General features: G+C 51.6%; 11 non-coding genes across 11 annotated transcripts; all 11 read left to right on the forward strand.

Annotated features, from left to right (window-relative positions):
• The first annotated feature begins 944 nt into the window (after positions 1–944).
• Positions 945–1,063, forward strand: LOC124790313. The gene has a single exon (XR_007016252.1). It is a non-coding gene; the product is annotated as a 5S ribosomal RNA (ribosomal RNA).
• Positions 1,064–2,339: 1,276 nt separating this feature from the next.
• On the forward strand, positions 2,340–2,458 carry LOC124790325. Its single transcript, XR_007016253.1, has one exon. It is a non-coding gene; the product is annotated as a 5S ribosomal RNA (ribosomal RNA).
• Positions 2,459–3,731: 1,273 nt separating this feature from the next.
• LOC124790336 lies at positions 3,732–3,850 on the forward strand. The gene has a single exon (XR_007016254.1). It is a non-coding gene; the product is annotated as a 5S ribosomal RNA (ribosomal RNA).
• Positions 3,851–5,127: 1,277 nt separating this feature from the next.
• Positions 5,128–5,246, forward strand: LOC124790348. Its single transcript, XR_007016256.1, has one exon. It is a non-coding gene; the product is annotated as a 5S ribosomal RNA (ribosomal RNA).
• Positions 5,247–6,522: 1,276 nt separating this feature from the next.
• Positions 6,523–6,641, forward strand: LOC124790359. Its single transcript, XR_007016257.1, has one exon. It is a non-coding gene; the product is annotated as a 5S ribosomal RNA (ribosomal RNA).
• Positions 6,642–7,917: 1,276 nt separating this feature from the next.
• LOC124790370 lies at positions 7,918–8,036 on the forward strand. The gene has a single exon (XR_007016258.1). It is a non-coding gene; the product is annotated as a 5S ribosomal RNA (ribosomal RNA).
• Positions 8,037–9,312: 1,276 nt separating this feature from the next.
• On the forward strand, positions 9,313–9,431 carry LOC124790381. Its single transcript, XR_007016259.1, has one exon. It is a non-coding gene; the product is annotated as a 5S ribosomal RNA (ribosomal RNA).
• Positions 9,432–10,708: 1,277 nt separating this feature from the next.
• LOC124790392 lies at positions 10,709–10,827 on the forward strand. Its single transcript, XR_007016260.1, has one exon. It is a non-coding gene; the product is annotated as a 5S ribosomal RNA (ribosomal RNA).
• Positions 10,828–12,104: 1,277 nt separating this feature from the next.
• On the forward strand, positions 12,105–12,223 carry LOC124790403. The gene has a single exon (XR_007016261.1). It is a non-coding gene; the product is annotated as a 5S ribosomal RNA (ribosomal RNA).
• Positions 12,224–13,498: 1,275 nt separating this feature from the next.
• Positions 13,499–13,617, forward strand: LOC124790415. The gene has a single exon (XR_007016262.1). It is a non-coding gene; the product is annotated as a 5S ribosomal RNA (ribosomal RNA).
• A 1,275-nt stretch (positions 13,618–14,892) lies between these two features.
• Positions 14,893–15,011, forward strand: LOC124790427. The gene has a single exon (XR_007016263.1). It is a non-coding gene; the product is annotated as a 5S ribosomal RNA (ribosomal RNA).
• The last annotated feature ends 592 nt before the right edge of the window (positions 15,012–15,603 follow it).

Below are 15,603 nucleotides of genomic sequence, written 5' to 3' on the forward strand. Positions count from 1 at the left end.
ATCACCGAAGATAAGCAACAACGTTAGTATTCGGATCGGCGACCGCCTGGGAACTCTGGCTGTCTTCATTTTTTGCTTTTTTGTCGCTACCCCTGCCAGCCCTCTTTTCATGCTACCCTTCTTGTGTGACGAAGATGCGTCCATACTGATTTTAAACTATCGTAAGATGCGATATTAAGGAACTCCGTTTGAAGAAGAGTGTGCCAAGGAAGATTAGCAAAGTGTGTCTGCAAATAACGAAACAGTATGAAACGACAGAAATGTTGTGAAACACGTCCGGGCATATTGTTTTGTAGCAGTGCACATCTGCAAATTTGTAAACAAAAATTTATCTTTCGCCTCTAGAGGAGATGGATGCTTTGTTGAACCTCCTGTGTCCTCTGTCCGTGTTTTCGCACCTTTCCAGCGCAGCGCTGCTCTACTCTAGTAGCTCCGAACGGCCGCACACGGCGTCTCGGACACGCCGGTTCGGCCCGCGCCCATCTCGCAGATGTTTGTCGTGCTTGTGCGGTCATATGGAGCGCGACCCGAGCGGCAGCGAGCGGCAGTCGAGCAAAGTCGGGACGGAAGGGAAGGGGAGGGGACACGACAGGCGAGGATGCAACGCGCAAATTACGCAAATATCTGGAAGCGCGGCGCGTGTCAGCCAGGTGAGAAAGCTTCCGCCGGTCCAGCAGGACACTGCCACACCCCGCGCAGCTCACCCCCTACCGGCGCCCGGCCCTGCGCCGGATAACAAGAACAAGGTGCGTCTCCCGCGAGTGTCGGAGGCCGCACGCACCAAACGAATGACAGGCGGTGCAACGAGCAGCCGCGCTGTGCGTGTCACCCACGTGGCGGTGGAAGGACGTGCTTTGCGTCAAATGTGCCACGGAAAACGGCGATTGCGTGTGTTGGGAGAAGGGGCGAAGGCTTCCTCTGCCGTGCGGCCACATTATAAGGACGCCAACGGCCATACCATGTTGAATACACCGGTTCTCGTCCGATCACCGAAGTTAAGCAACATCGGGCCCGCTTAGTACTTGGATGGGTGACCGCCTGGGAACACCGGGTGCTGTTGGCTCTATCTCATTTTTTAATTTTTGCGTCGCTACACCTGCCAGCCCTCTTCTTCATACTAACTTTCAGGTGTGACAAAGATGCTTCCACAAGCATTTTAAAGTACTGTACTAAACGTAAGACACGAAATTGCAGTAATGAACTCAGTTTGAGCAAGAATGCGCGGAGGAAGAGTGCTAGGAAGTCGTTGGAATCAACGAAACACTACGAATCGACAGATGTGTCCTTGAAACGCGTCAGAGCCAACTGTTTTCTGTTTTGTAGCGGCGCTAAATTCGAAAAACTAACTAAATACATAAATTAAAAAAAAAAAAAAAAAACAGCCGTTCTCGTCCGATCACCGAAGATAAGCAACAACGTTAGTATTCGGATCGGCGACCGCCTGGGAACTCTGGCTGTCTTCATTTTTTGCTTTTTTGTCGCTACCCCTGCCAGCCCTCTTTTCATGCTACCCTTCTTGTGTGACGAAGATGCGTCCATACTGATTTTAAACTATCGTAAGATGCGATATTAAGGAACTCCGTTTGAAGAAGAGTGTGCCAAGGAAGATTAGCAAAGTGTGTCTGCAAATAACGAAACAGTATGAAACGACAGAAATGTTGTGAAACACGTCCGGGCATATTGTTTTGTAGCAGTGCACATCTGCAAATTTGTAAACAAAAATTTATCTTTCGCCTCTAGAGGAGATGGATGCTTTGTTGAACCTCCTGTGTCCTCTGTCCGTGTTTTCGCACCTTTCCAGCGCAGCGCTGCTCTACTCTAGTAGCTCCGAACGGCCGCACACGGCGTCTCGGACACGCCGGTTCGGCCCGCGCCCATCTCGCAGATGTTTGTCGTGCTTGTGCGGTCATATGGAGCGCGACCCGAGCGGCAGCGAGCGGCAGTCGAGCAAAGTCGGGTCGGAAGGGAAGGGGAGGGGACACGACAGGCGAGGATGCAACGCGCAAATTACGCAAATATCTGGAAGCGCGGCGCGTGTCAGCCAGGTGAGAAAGCTTCCGCCGGTCCAGCAGGACACTGCCACACCCCGCGCAGCTCACCCCCTACCGGCGCCCGGCCCTGCGCCGGATAACAAGAACAAGGTGCGTCTCCCGCGAGTGTCGGAGGCCGCACGCACCAAACGAATGACAGGCGGTGCAACGAGCAGCCGCGCTGTGCGTGTCACCCACGTGGCGGTGGAAGGACGTGCTTTGCGTCAAATGTGCCACGGAAAACGGCGATTGCGTGTGTTGGGAGAAGGGGCGAAGGCTTCCTCTGCCGTGCGGCCACATTATAAGGACGCCAACGGCCATACCATGTTGAATACACCGGTTCTCGTCCGATCACCGAAGTTAAGCAACATCGGGCCCGCTTAGTACTTGGATGGGTGACCGCCTGGGAACACCGGGTGCTGTTGGCTCTATCTCATTTTTTAATTTTTGCGTCGCTACACCTGCCAGCCCTCTTCTTCATACTAACTTTCAGGTGTGACAAAGATGCTTCCACAAGCATTTTAAAGTACTGTACTAAACGTAAGACACGAAATTGCAGTAATGAACTCAGTTTGAGCAAGAATGCGCGGAGGAAGAGTGCTAGGAAGTCGTTGGAATCAACGAAACACTACGAATCGACAGATGTGTCCTTGAAACGCGTCAGAGCCAACTGTTTTGTAGCGGCGCTAAATTCGAAAAACTAACTAAATACATAAATTAAAAAAAAAAAAAAAAAAAAAACAGCCGTTCTCGTCCGATCACCGAAGATAAGCAACAACGTTAGTATTCGGATCGGCGACCGCCTGGGAACTCTGGCTGTCTTCATTTTTTGCTTTTTTGTCGCTACCCCTGCCAGCCCTCTTTTCATGCTACCCTTCTTGTGTGACGAAGATGCGTCCATACTGATTTTAAACTATCGTAAGATGCGATATTAAGGAACTCCGTTTGAAGAAGAGTGTGCCAAGGAAGATTAGCAAAGTGTGTCTGCAAATAACGAAACAGTATGAAACGACAGAAATGTTGTGAAACACGTCCGGGCATATTGTTTTGTAGCAGTGCACATCTGCAAATTTGTAAACAAAAATTTATCTTTCGCCTCTAGAGGAGATGGATGCTTTGTTGAACCTCCTGTGTCCTCTGTCCGTGTTTTCGCACCTTTCCAGCGCAGCGCTGCTCTACTCTAGTAGCTCCGAACGGCCGCACACGGCGTCTCGGACACGCCGGTTCGGCCCGCGCCCATCTCGCAGATGTTTGTCGTGCTTGTGCGGTCATATGGAGCGCGACCCGAGCGGCAGCGAGCGGCAGTCGAGCAAAGTCGGGACGGAAGGGAAGGGGAGGGGACACGACAGGCGAGGATGCAACGCGCAAATTACGCAAATATCTGGAAGCGCGGCGCGTGTCAGCCAGGTGAGAAAGCTTCCGCCGGTCCAGCAGGACACTGCCACACCCCGCGCAGCTCACCCCCTACCGGCGCCCGGCCCTGCGCCGGATAACAAGAACAAGGTGCGTCTCCCGCGAGTGTCGGAGGCCGCACGCACCAAACGAATGACAGGCGGTGCAACGAGCAGCCGCGCTGTGCGTGTCACCCACGTGGCGGTGGAAGGACGTGCTTTGCGTCAAATGTGCCACGGAAAACGGCGATTGCGTGTGTTGGGAGAAGGGGCGAAGGCTTCCTCTGCCGTGCGGCCACATTATAAGGACGCCAACGGCCATACCATGTTGAATACACCGGTTCTCGTCCGATCACCGAAGTTAAGCAACATCGGGCCCGCTTAGTACTTGGATGGGTGACCGCCTGGGAACACCGGGTGCTGTTGGCTCTATCTCATTTTTTAATTTTTGCGTCGCTACACCTGCCAGCCCTCTTCTTCATACTAACTTTCAGGTGTGACAAAGATGCTTCCACAAGCATTTTAAAGTACTGTACTAAACGTAAGACACGAAATTGCAGTAATGAACTCAGTTTGAGCAAGAATGCGCGGAGGAAGAGTGCTAGGAAGTCGTTGGAATCAACGAAACACTACGAATCGACAGATGTGTCCTTGAAACGCGTCAGAGCCAACTGTTTTGTAGCGGCGCTAAATTCGAAAAACTAACTAAATACATAAATTAAAAAAAAAAAAAAAAAAAAAAAAAACAGCCGTTCTCGTCCGATCACCGAAGATAAGCAACAACGTTAGTATTCGGATCGGCGACCGCCTGGGAACTCTGGCTGTCTTCATTTTTTGCTTTTTTGTCGCTACCCCTGCCAGCCCTCTTTTCATGCTACCCTTCTTGTGTGACGAAGATGCGTCCATACTGATTTTAAACTATCGTAAGATGCGATATTAAGGAACTCCGTTTGAAGAAGAGTGTGCCAAGGAAGATTAGCAAAGTGTGTCTGCAAATAACGAAACAGTATGAAACGACAGAAATGTTGTGAAACACGTCCGGGCATATTGTTTTGTAGCAGTGCACATCTGCAAATTTGTAAACAAAAATTTATCTTTCGCCTCTAGAGGAGATGGATGCTTTGTTGAACCTCCTGTGTCCTCTGTCCGTGTTTTCGCACCTTTCCAGCGCAGCGCTGCTCTACTCTAGTAGCTCCGAACGGCCGCACACGGCGTCTCGGACACGCCGGTTCGGCCCGCGCCCATCTCGCAGATGTTTGTCGTGCTTGTGCGGTCATATGGAGCGCGACCCGAGCGGCAGCGAGCGGCAGTCGAGCAAAGTCGGGACGGAAGGGAAGGGGAGGGGACACGACAGGCGAGGATGCAACGCGCAAATTACGCAAATATCTGGAAGCGCGGCGCGTGTCAGCCAGGTGAGAAAGCTTCCGCCGGTCCAGCAGGACACTGCCACACCCCGCGCAGCTCACCCCCTACCGGCGCCCGGCCCTGCGCCGGATAACAAGAACAAGGTGCGTCTCCCGCGAGTGTCGGAGGCCGCACGCACCAAACGAATGACAGGCGGTGCAACGAGCAGCCGCGCTGTGCGTGTCACCCACGTGGCGGTGGAAGGACGTGCTTTGCGTCAAATGTGCCACGGAAAACGGCGATTGCGTGTGTTGGGAGAAGGGGCGAAGGCTTCCTCTGCCGTGCGGCCACATTATAAGGACGCCAACGGCCATACCATGTTGAATACACCGGTTCTCGTCCGATCACCGAAGTTAAGCAACATCGGGCCCGCTTAGTACTTGGATGGGTGACCGCCTGGGAACACCGGGTGCTGTTGGCTCTATCTCATTTTTTAATTTTTGCGTCGCTACACCTGCCAGCCCTCTTCTTCATACTAACTTTCAGGTGTGACAAAGATGCTTCCACAAGCATTTTAAAGTACTGTACTAAACGTAAGACACGAAATTGCAGTAATGAACTCAGTTTGAGCAAGAATGCGCGGAGGAAGAGTGCTAGGAAGTCGTTGGAATCAACGAAACACTACGAATCGACAGATGTGTCCTTGAAACGCGTCAGAGCCAACTGTTTTCTGTTTTGTAGCGGCGCTAAATTCGAAAAACTAACTAAATACATAAATTAAAAAAAAAAAAAAAAAACAGCCGTTCTCGTCCGATCACCGAAGATAAGCAACAACGTTAGTATTCGGATCGGCGACCGCCTGGGAACTCTGGCTGTCTTCATTTTTTGCTTTTTTGTCGCTACCCCTGCCAGCCCTCTTTTCATGCTACCCTTCTTGTGTGACGAAGATGCGTCCATACTGATTTTAAACTATCGTAAGATGCGATATTAAGGAACTCCGTTTGAAGAAGAGTGTGCCAAGGAAGATTAGCAAAGTGTGTCTGCAAATAACGAAACAGTATGAAACGACAGAAATGTTGTGAAACACGTCCGGGCATATTGTTTTGTAGCAGTGCACATCTGCAAATTTGTAAACAAAAATTTATCTTTCGCCTCTAGAGGAGATGGATGCTTTGTTGAACCTCCTGTGTCCTCTGTCCGTGTTTTCGCACCTTTCCAGCGCAGCGCTGCTCTACTCTAGTAGCTCCGAACGGCCGCACACGGCGTCTCGGACACGCCGGTTCGGCCCGCGCCCATCTCGCAGATGTTTGTCGTGCTTGTGCGGTCATATGGAGCGCGACCCGAGCGGCAGCGAGCGGCAGTCGAGCAAAGTCGGGACGGAAGGGAAGGGGAGGGGACACGACAGGCGAGGATGCAACGCGCAAATTACGCAAATATCTGGAAGCGCGGCGCGTGTCAGCCAGGTGAGAAAGCTTCCGCCGGTCCAGCAGGACACTGCCACACCCCGCGCAGCTCACCCCCTACCGGCGCCCGGCCCTGCGCCGGATAACAAGAACAAGGTGCGTCTCCCGCGAGTGTCGGAGGCCGCACGCACCAAACGAATGACAGGCGGTGCAACGAGCAGCCGCGCTGTGCGTGTCACCCACGTGGCGGTGGAAGGACGTGCTTTGCGTCAAATGTGCCACGGAAAACGGCGATTGCGTGTGTTGGGAGAAGGGGCGAAGGCTTCCTCTGCCGTGCGGCCACATTATAAGGACGCCAACGGCCATACCATGTTGAATACACCGGTTCTCGTCCGATCACCGAAGTTAAGCAACATCGGGCCCGCTTAGTACTTGGATGGGTGACCGCCTGGGAACACCGGGTGCTGTTGGCTCTATCTCATTTTTTAATTTTTGCGTCGCTACACCTGCCAGCCCTCTTCTTCATACTAACTTTCAGGTGTGACAAAGATGCTTCCACAAGCATTTTAAAGTACTGTACTAAACGTAAGACACGAAATTGCAGTAATGAACTCAGTTTGAGCAAGAATGCGCGGAGGAAGAGTGCTAGGAAGTCGTTGGAATCAACGAAACACTACGAATCGACAGATGTGTCCTTGAAACGCGTCAGAGCCAACTGTTTTCTGTTTTGTAGCGGCGCTAAATTCGAAAAACTAACTAAATACATAAATTAAAAAAAAAAAAAAAAAACAGCCGTTCTCGTCCGATCACCGAAGATAAGCAACAACGTTAGTATTCGGATCGGCGACCGCCTGGGAACTCTGGCTGTCTTCATTTTTTGCTTTTTTGTCGCTACCCCTGCCAGCCCTCTTTTCATGCTACCCTTCTTGTGTGACGAAGATGCGTCCATACTGATTTTAAACTATCGTAAGATGCGATATTAAGGAACTCCGTTTGAAGAAGAGTGTGCCAAGGAAGATTAGCAAAGTGTGTCTGCAAATAACGAAACAGTATGAAACGACAGAAATGTTGTGAAACACGTCCGGGCATATTGTTTTGTAGCAGTGCACATCTGCAAATTTGTAAACAAAAATTTATCTTTCGCCTCTAGAGGAGATGGATGCTTTGTTGAACCTCCTGTGTCCTCTGTCCGTGTTTTCGCACCTTTCCAGCGCAGCGCTGCTCTACTCTAGTAGCTCCGAACGGCCGCACACGGCGTCTCGGACACGCCGGTTCGGCCCGCGCCCATCTCGCAGATGTTTGTCGTGCTTGTGCGGTCATATGGAGCGCGACCCGAGCGGCAGCGAGCGGCAGTCGAGCAAAGTCGGGACGGAAGGGAAGGGGAGGGGACACGACAGGCGAGGATGCAACGCGCAAATTACGCAAATATCTGGAAGCGCGGCGCGTGTCAGCCAGGTGAGAAAGCTTCCGCCGGTCCAGCAGGACACTGCCACACCCCGCGCAGCTCACCCCCTACCGGCGCCCGGCCCTGCGCCGGATAACAAGAACAAGGTGCGTCTCCCGCGAGTGTCGGAGGCCGCACGCACCAAACGAATGACAGGCGGTGCAACGAGCAGCCGCGCTGTGCGTGTCACCCACGTGGCGGTGGAAGGACGTGCTTTGCGTCAAATGTGCCACGGAAAACGGCGATTGCGTGTGTTGGGAGAAGGGGCGAAGGCTTCCTCTGCCGTGCGGCCACATTATAAGGACGCCAACGGCCATACCATGTTGAATACACCGGTTCTCGTCCGATCACCGAAGTTAAGCAACATCGGGCCCGCTTAGTACTTGGATGGGTGACCGCCTGGGAACACCGGGTGCTGTTGGCTCTATCTCATTTTTTAATTTTTGCGTCGCTACACCTGCCAGCCCTCTTCTTCATACTAACTTTCAGGTGTGACAAAGATGCTTCCACAAGCATTTTAAAGTACTGTACTAAACGTAAGACACGAAATTGCAGTAATGAACTCAGTTTGAGCAAGAATGCGCGGAGGAAGAGTGCTAGGAAGTCGTTGGAATCAACGAAACACTACGAATCGACAGATGTGTCCTTGAAACGCGTCAGAGCCAACTGTTTTGTAGCGGCGCTAAATTCGAAAAACTAACTAAATACATAAATTAAAAAAAAAAAAAAAAAAAAAAAAACAGCCGTTCTCGTCCGATCACCGAAGATAAGCAACAACGTTAGTATTCGGATCGGCGACCGCCTGGGAACTCTGGCTGTCTTCATTTTTTGCTTTTTTGTCGCTACCCCTGCCAGCCCTCTTTTCATGCTACCCTTCTTGTGTGACGAAGATGCGTCCATACTGATTTTAAACTATCGTAAGATGCGATATTAAGGAACTCCGTTTGAAGAAGAGTGTGCCAAGGAAGATTAGCAAAGTGTGTCTGCAAATAACGAAACAGTATGAAACGACAGAAATGTTGTGAAACACGTCCGGGCATATTGTTTTGTAGCAGTGCACATCTGCAAATTTGTAAACAAAAATTTATCTTTCGCCTCTAGAGGAGATGGATGCTTTGTTGAACCTCCTGTGTCCTCTGTCCGTGTTTTCGCACCTTTCCAGCGCAGCGCTGCTCTACTCTAGTAGCTCCGAACGGCCGCACACGGCGTCTCGGACACGCCGGTTCGGCCCGCGCCCATCTCGCAGATGTTTGTCGTGCTTGTGCGGTCATATGGAGCGCGACCCGAGCGGCAGCGAGCGGCAGTCGAGCAAAGTCGGGACGGAAGGGAAGGGGAGGGGACACGACAGGCGAGGATGCAACGCGCAAATTACGCAAATATCTGGAAGCGCGGCGCGTGTCAGCCAGGTGAGAAAGCTTCCGCCGGTCCAGCAGGACACTGCCACACCCCGCGCAGCTCACCCCCTACCGGCGCCCGGCCCTGCGCCGGATAACAAGAACAAGGTGCGTCTCCCGCGAGTGTCGGAGGCCGCACGCACCAAACGAATGACAGGCGGTGCAACGAGCAGCCGCGCTGTGCGTGTCACCCACGTGGCGGTGGAAGGACGTGCTTTGCGTCAAATGTGCCACGGAAAACGGCGATTGCGTGTGTTGGGAGAAGGGGCGAAGGCTTCCTCTGCCGTGCGGCCACATTATAAGGACGCCAACGGCCATACCATGTTGAATACACCGGTTCTCGTCCGATCACCGAAGTTAAGCAACATCGGGCCCGCTTAGTACTTGGATGGGTGACCGCCTGGGAACACCGGGTGCTGTTGGCTCTATCTCATTTTTTAATTTTTGCGTCGCTACACCTGCCAGCCCTCTTCTTCATACTAACTTTCAGGTGTGACAAAGATGCTTCCACAAGCATTTTAAAGTACTGTACTAAACGTAAGACACGAAATTGCAGTAATGAACTCAGTTTGAGCAAGAATGCGCGGAGGAAGAGTGCTAGGAAGTCGTTGGAATCAACGAAACACTACGAATCGACAGATGTGTCCTTGAAACGCGTCAGAGCCAACTGTTTTGTAGCGGCGCTAAATTCGAAAAACTAACTAAATACATAAATTAAAAAAAAAAAAAAAAAAAAAAAAAACAGCCGTTCTCGTCCGATCACCGAAGATAAGCAACAACGTTAGTATTCGGATCGGCGACCGCCTGGGAACTCTGGCTGTCTTCATTTTTTGCTTTTTTGTCGCTACCCCTGCCAGCCCTCTTTTCATGCTACCCTTCTTGTGTGACGAAGATGCGTCCATACTGATTTTAAACTATCGTAAGATGCGATATTAAGGAACTCCGTTTGAAGAAGAGTGTGCCAAGGAAGATTAGCAAAGTGTGTCTGCAAATAACGAAACAGTATGAAACGACAGAAATGTTGTGAAACACGTCCGGGCATATTGTTTTGTAGCAGTGCACATCTGCAAATTTGTAAACAAAAATTTATCTTTCGCCTCTAGAGGAGATGGATGCTTTGTTGAACCTCCTGTGTCCTCTGTCCGTGTTTTCGCACCTTTCCAGCGCAGCGCTGCTCTACTCTAGTAGCTCCGAACGGCCGCACACGGCGTCTCGGACACGCCGGTTCGGCCCGCGCCCATCTCGCAGATGTTTGTCGTGCTTGTGCGGTCATATGGAGCGCGACCCGAGCGGCAGCGAGCGGCAGTCGAGCAAAGTCGGGACGGAAGGGAAGGGGAGGGGACACGACAGGCGAGGATGCAACGCGCAAATTACGCAAATATCTGGAAGCGCGGCGCGTGTCAGCCAGGTGAGAAAGCTTCCGCCGGTCCAGCAGGACACTGCCACACCCCGCGCAGCTCACCCCCTACCGGCGCCCGGCCCTGCGCCGGATAACAAGAACAAGGTGCGTCTCCCGCGAGTGTCGGAGGCCGCACGCACCAAACGAATGACAGGCGGTGCAACGAGCAGCCGCGCTGTGCGTGTCACCCACGTGGCGGTGGAAGGACGTGCTTTGCGTCAAATGTGCCACGGAAAACGGCGATTGCGTGTGTTGGGAGAAGGGGCGAAGGCTTCCTCTGCCGTGCGGCCACATTATAAGGACGCCAACGGCCATACCATGTTGAATACACCGGTTCTCGTCCGATCACCGAAGTTAAGCAACATCGGGCCCGCTTAGTACTTGGATGGGTGACCGCCTGGGAACACCGGGTGCTGTTGGCTCTATCTCATTTTTTAATTTTTGCGTCGCTACACCTGCCAGCCCTCTTCTTCATACTAACTTTCAGGTGTGACAAAGATGCTTCCACAAGCATTTTAAAGTACTGTACTAAACGTAAGACACGAAATTGCAGTAATGAACTCAGTTTGAGCAAGAATGCGCGGAGGAAGAGTGCTAGGAAGTCGTTGGAATCAACGAAACACTACGAATCGACAGATGTGTCCTTGAAACGCGTCAGAGCCAACTGTTTTGTAGCGGCGCTAAATTCGAAAAACTAACTAAATACATAAATTAAAAAAAAAAAAAAAAAAAAAAAAAACAGCCGTTCTCGTCCGATCACCGAAGATAAGCAACAACGTTAGTATTCGGATCGGCGACCGCCTGGGAACTCTGGCTGTCTTCATTTTTTGCTTTTTTGTCGCTACCCCTGCCAGCCCTCTTTTCATGCTACCCTTCTTGTGTGACGAAGATGCGTCCATACTGATTTTAAACTATCGTAAGATGCGATATTAAGGAACTCCGTTTGAAGAAGAGTGTGCCAAGGAAGATTAGCAAAGTGTGTCTGCAAATAACGAAACAGTATGAAACGACAGAAATGTTGTGAAACACGTCCGGGCATATTGTTTTGTAGCAGTGCACATCTGCAAATTTGTAAACAAAAATTTATCTTTCGCCTCTAGAGGAGATGGATGCTTTGTTGAACCTCCTGTGTCCTCTGTCCGTGTTTTCGCACCTTTCCAGCGCAGCGCTGCTCTACTCTAGTAGCTCCGAACGGCCGCACACGGCGTCTCGGACACGCCGGTTCGGCCCGCGCCCATCTCGCAGATGTTTGTCGTGCTTGTGCGGTCATATGGAGCGCGACCCGAGCGGCAGCGAGCGGCAGTCGAGCAAAGTCGGGACGGAAGGGAAGGGGAGGGGACACGACAGGCGAGGATGCAACGCGCAAATTACGCAAATATCTGGAAGCGCGGCGCGTGTCAGCCAGGTGAGAAAGCTTCCGCCGGTCCAGCAGGACACTGCCACACCCCGCGCAGCTCACCCCCTACCGGCGCCCGGCCCTGCGCCGGATAACAAGAACAAGGTGCGTCTCCCGCGAGTGTCGGAGGCCGCACGCACCAAACGAATGACAGGCGGTGCAACGAGCAGCCGCGCTGTGCGTGTCACCCACGTGGCGGTGGAAGGACGTGCTTTGCGTCAAATGTGCCACGGAAAACGGCGATTGCGTGTGTTGGGAGAAGGGGCGAAGGCTTCCTCTGCCGTGCGGCCACATTATAAGGACGCCAACGGCCATACCATGTTGAATACACCGGTTCTCGTCCGATCACCGAAGTTAAGCAACATCGGGCCCGCTTAGTACTTGGATGGGTGACCGCCTGGGAACACCGGGTGCTGTTGGCTCTATCTCATTTTTTAATTTTTGCGTCGCTACACCTGCCAGCCCTCTTCTTCATACTAACTTTCAGGTGTGACAAAGATGCTTCCACAAGCATTTTAAAGTACTGTACTAAACGTAAGACACGAAATTGCAGTAATGAACTCAGTTTGAGCAAGAATACGCGGAGGAAGAGTGCTAGGAAGTCGTTGGAATCAACGAAACACTACGAATCGACAGATGTGTCCTTGAAACGCGTCAGAGCCAACTGTTTTGTAGCGGCGCTAAATTCGAAAAACTAACTAAATACATAAATTAAAAAAAAAAAAAAAAGAAAAAAACAGCCGTTCTCGTCCGATCACCGAAGATAAGCAACAACGTTAGTATTCGGATCGGCGACCGCCTGGGAACTCTGGCTGTCTTCATTTTTTGCTTTTTTGTCGCTACCCCTGCCAGCCCTCTTTTCATGCTACCCTTCTTGTGTGACGAAGATGCGTCCATACTGATTTTAAACTATCGTAAGATGCGATATTAAGGAACTCCGTTTGAAGAAGAGTGTGCCAAGGAAGATTAGCAAAGTGTGTCTGCAAATAACGAAACAGTATGAAACGACAGAAATGTTGTGAAACACGTCCGGGCATATTGTTTTGTAGCAGTGCACATCTGCAAATTTGTAAACAAAAATTTATCTTTCGCCTCTAGAGGAGATGGATGCTTTGTTGAACCTCCTGTGTCCTCTGTCCGTGTTTTCGCACCTTTCCAGCGCAGCGCTGCTCTACTCTAGTAGCTCCGAACGGCCGCACACGGCGTCTCGGACACGCCGGTTCGGCCCGCGCCCATCTCGCAGATGTTTGTCGTGCTTGTGCGGTCATATGGAGCGCGACCCGAGCGGCAGCGAGCGGCAGTCGAGCAAAGTCGGGACGGAAGGGAAGGGGAGGGGACACGACAGGCGAGGATGCAACGCGCAAATTACGCAAATATCTGGAAGCGCGGCGCGTGTCAGCCAGGTGAGAAAGCTTCCGCCGGTCCAGCAGGACACTGCCACACCCCGCGCAGCTCACCCCCTACCGGCGCCCGGCCCTGCGCCGGATAACAAGAACAAGGTGCGTCTCCCGCGAGTGTCGGAGGCCGCACGCACCAAACGAATGACAGGCGGTGCAACGAGCAGCCGCGCTGTGCGTGTCACCCACGTGGCGGTGGAAGGACGTGCTTTGCGTCAAATGTGCCACGGAAAACGGCGATTGCGTGTGTTGGGAGAAGGGGCGAAGGCTTCCTCTGCCGTGCGGCCACATTATAAGGACGCCAACGGCCATACCATGTTGAATACACCGGTTCTCGTCCGATCACCGAAGTTAAGCAACATCGGGCCCGCTTAGTACTTGGATGGGTGACCGCCTGGGAACACCGGGTGCTGTTGGCTCTATCTCATTTTTTAATTTTTGCGTCGCTACACCTGCCAGCCCTCTTCTTCATACTAACTTTCAGGTGTGACAAAGATGCTTCCACAAGCATTTTAAAGTACTGTACTAAACGTAAGACACGAAATTGCAGTAATGAACTCAGTTTGAGCAAGAATGCGCGGAGGAAGAGTGCTAGGAAGTCGTTGGAATCAACGAAACACTACGAATCGACAGATGTGTCCTTGAAACGCGTCAGAGCCAACTGTTTTGTAGCGGCGCTAAATTCGAAAAACTAACTAAATACATAAATTAAAAAAAAAAAAAAAAAAAAAAAACAGCCGTTCTCGTCCGATCACCGAAGATAAGCAACAACGTTAGTATTCGGATCGGCGACCGCCTGGGAACTCTGGCTGTCTTCATTTTTTGCTTTTTTGTCGCTACCCCTGCCAGCCCTCTTTTCATGCTACCCTTCTTGTGTGACGAAGATGCGTCCATACTGATTTTAAACTATCGTAAGATGCGATATTAAGGAACTCCGTTTGAAGAAGAGTGTGCCAAGGAAGATTAGCAAAGTGTGTCTGCAAATAACGAAACAGTATGAAACGACAGAAATGTTGTGAAACACGTCCGGGCATATTGTTTTGTAGCAGTGCACATCTGCAAATTTGTAAACAAAAATTTATCTTTCGCCTCTAGAGGAGATGGATGCTTTGTTGAACCTCCTGTGTCCTCTGTCCGTGTTTTCGCACCTTTCCAGCGCAGCGCTGCTCTACTCTAGTAGCTCCGAACGGCCGCACACGGCGTCTCGGACACGCCGGTTCGGCCCGCGCCCATCTCGCAGATGTTTGTCGTGCTTGTGCGGTCATATGGAGCGCGACCCGAGCGGCAGCGAGCGGCAGTCGAGCAAAGTCGGGACGGAAGGGAAGGGGAGGGGACACGACAGGCGAGGATGCAACGCGCAAATTACGCAAATATCTGGAAGCGCGGCGCGTGTCAGCCAGGTGAGAAAGCTTCCGCCGGTCCAGCAGGACACTGCCACACCCCGCGCAGCTCACCCCCTACCGGCGCCCGGCCCTGCGCCGGATAACAAGAACAAGGTGCGTCTCCCGCGAGTGTCGGAGGCCGCACGCACCAAACGAATGACAGGCGGTGCAACGAGCAGCCGCGCTGTGCGTGTCACCCACGTGGCGGTGGAAGGACGTGCTTTGCGTCAAATGTGCCACGGAAAACGGCGATTGCGTGTGTTGGGAGAAGGGGCGAAGGCTTCCTCTGCCGTGCGGCCACATTATAAGGACGCCAACGGCCATACCATGTTGAATACACCGGTTCTCGTCCGATCACCGAAGTTAAGCAACATCGGGCCCGCTTAGTACTTGGATGGGTGACCGCCTGGGAACACCGGGTGCTGTTGGCTCTATCTCATTTTTTAATTTTTGCGTCGCTACACCTGCCAGCCCTCTTCTTCATACTAACTTTCAGGTGTGACAAAGATGCTTCCACAAGCATTTTAAAGTACTGTACTAAACGTAAGACACGAAATTGCAGTAATGAACTCAGTTTGAGCAAGAATGCGCGGAGGAAGAGTGCTAGGAAGTCGTTGGAATCAACGAAACACTACGAATCGACAGATGTGTCCTTGAAACGCGTCAGAGCCAACTGTTTTGTAGCGGCGCTAAATTCGAAAAACTAACTAAATACATAAATTAAAAAAAAAAAAAAAAAAAAAAAACAGCCGTTCTCGTCCGATCACCGAAGATAAGCAACAACGTTAGTATTCGGATCGGCGACCGCCTGGGAACTCTGGCTGTCTTCATTTTTTGCTTTTTTGTCGCTACCCCTGCCAGCCCTCTTTTCATGCTACCCTTCTTGTGTGACGAAGATGCGTCCATACTGATTTTAAACTATCGTAAGATGCGATATTAAGGAACTCCGTTTGAAGAAGAGTGTGCCAAGGAAGATTAGCAAAGTGTGTCTGCAAATAACGAAACAGTATGAAACGACAGAAA

Source organism: Schistocerca piceifrons, chromosome 3 (genome assembly GCF_021461385.2).
Source record: "Schistocerca piceifrons isolate TAMUIC-IGC-003096 chromosome 3, iqSchPice1.1, whole genome shotgun sequence".
Lineage (NCBI taxonomy): Eukaryota > Metazoa > Arthropoda > Insecta > Orthoptera > Acrididae > Schistocerca > Schistocerca piceifrons.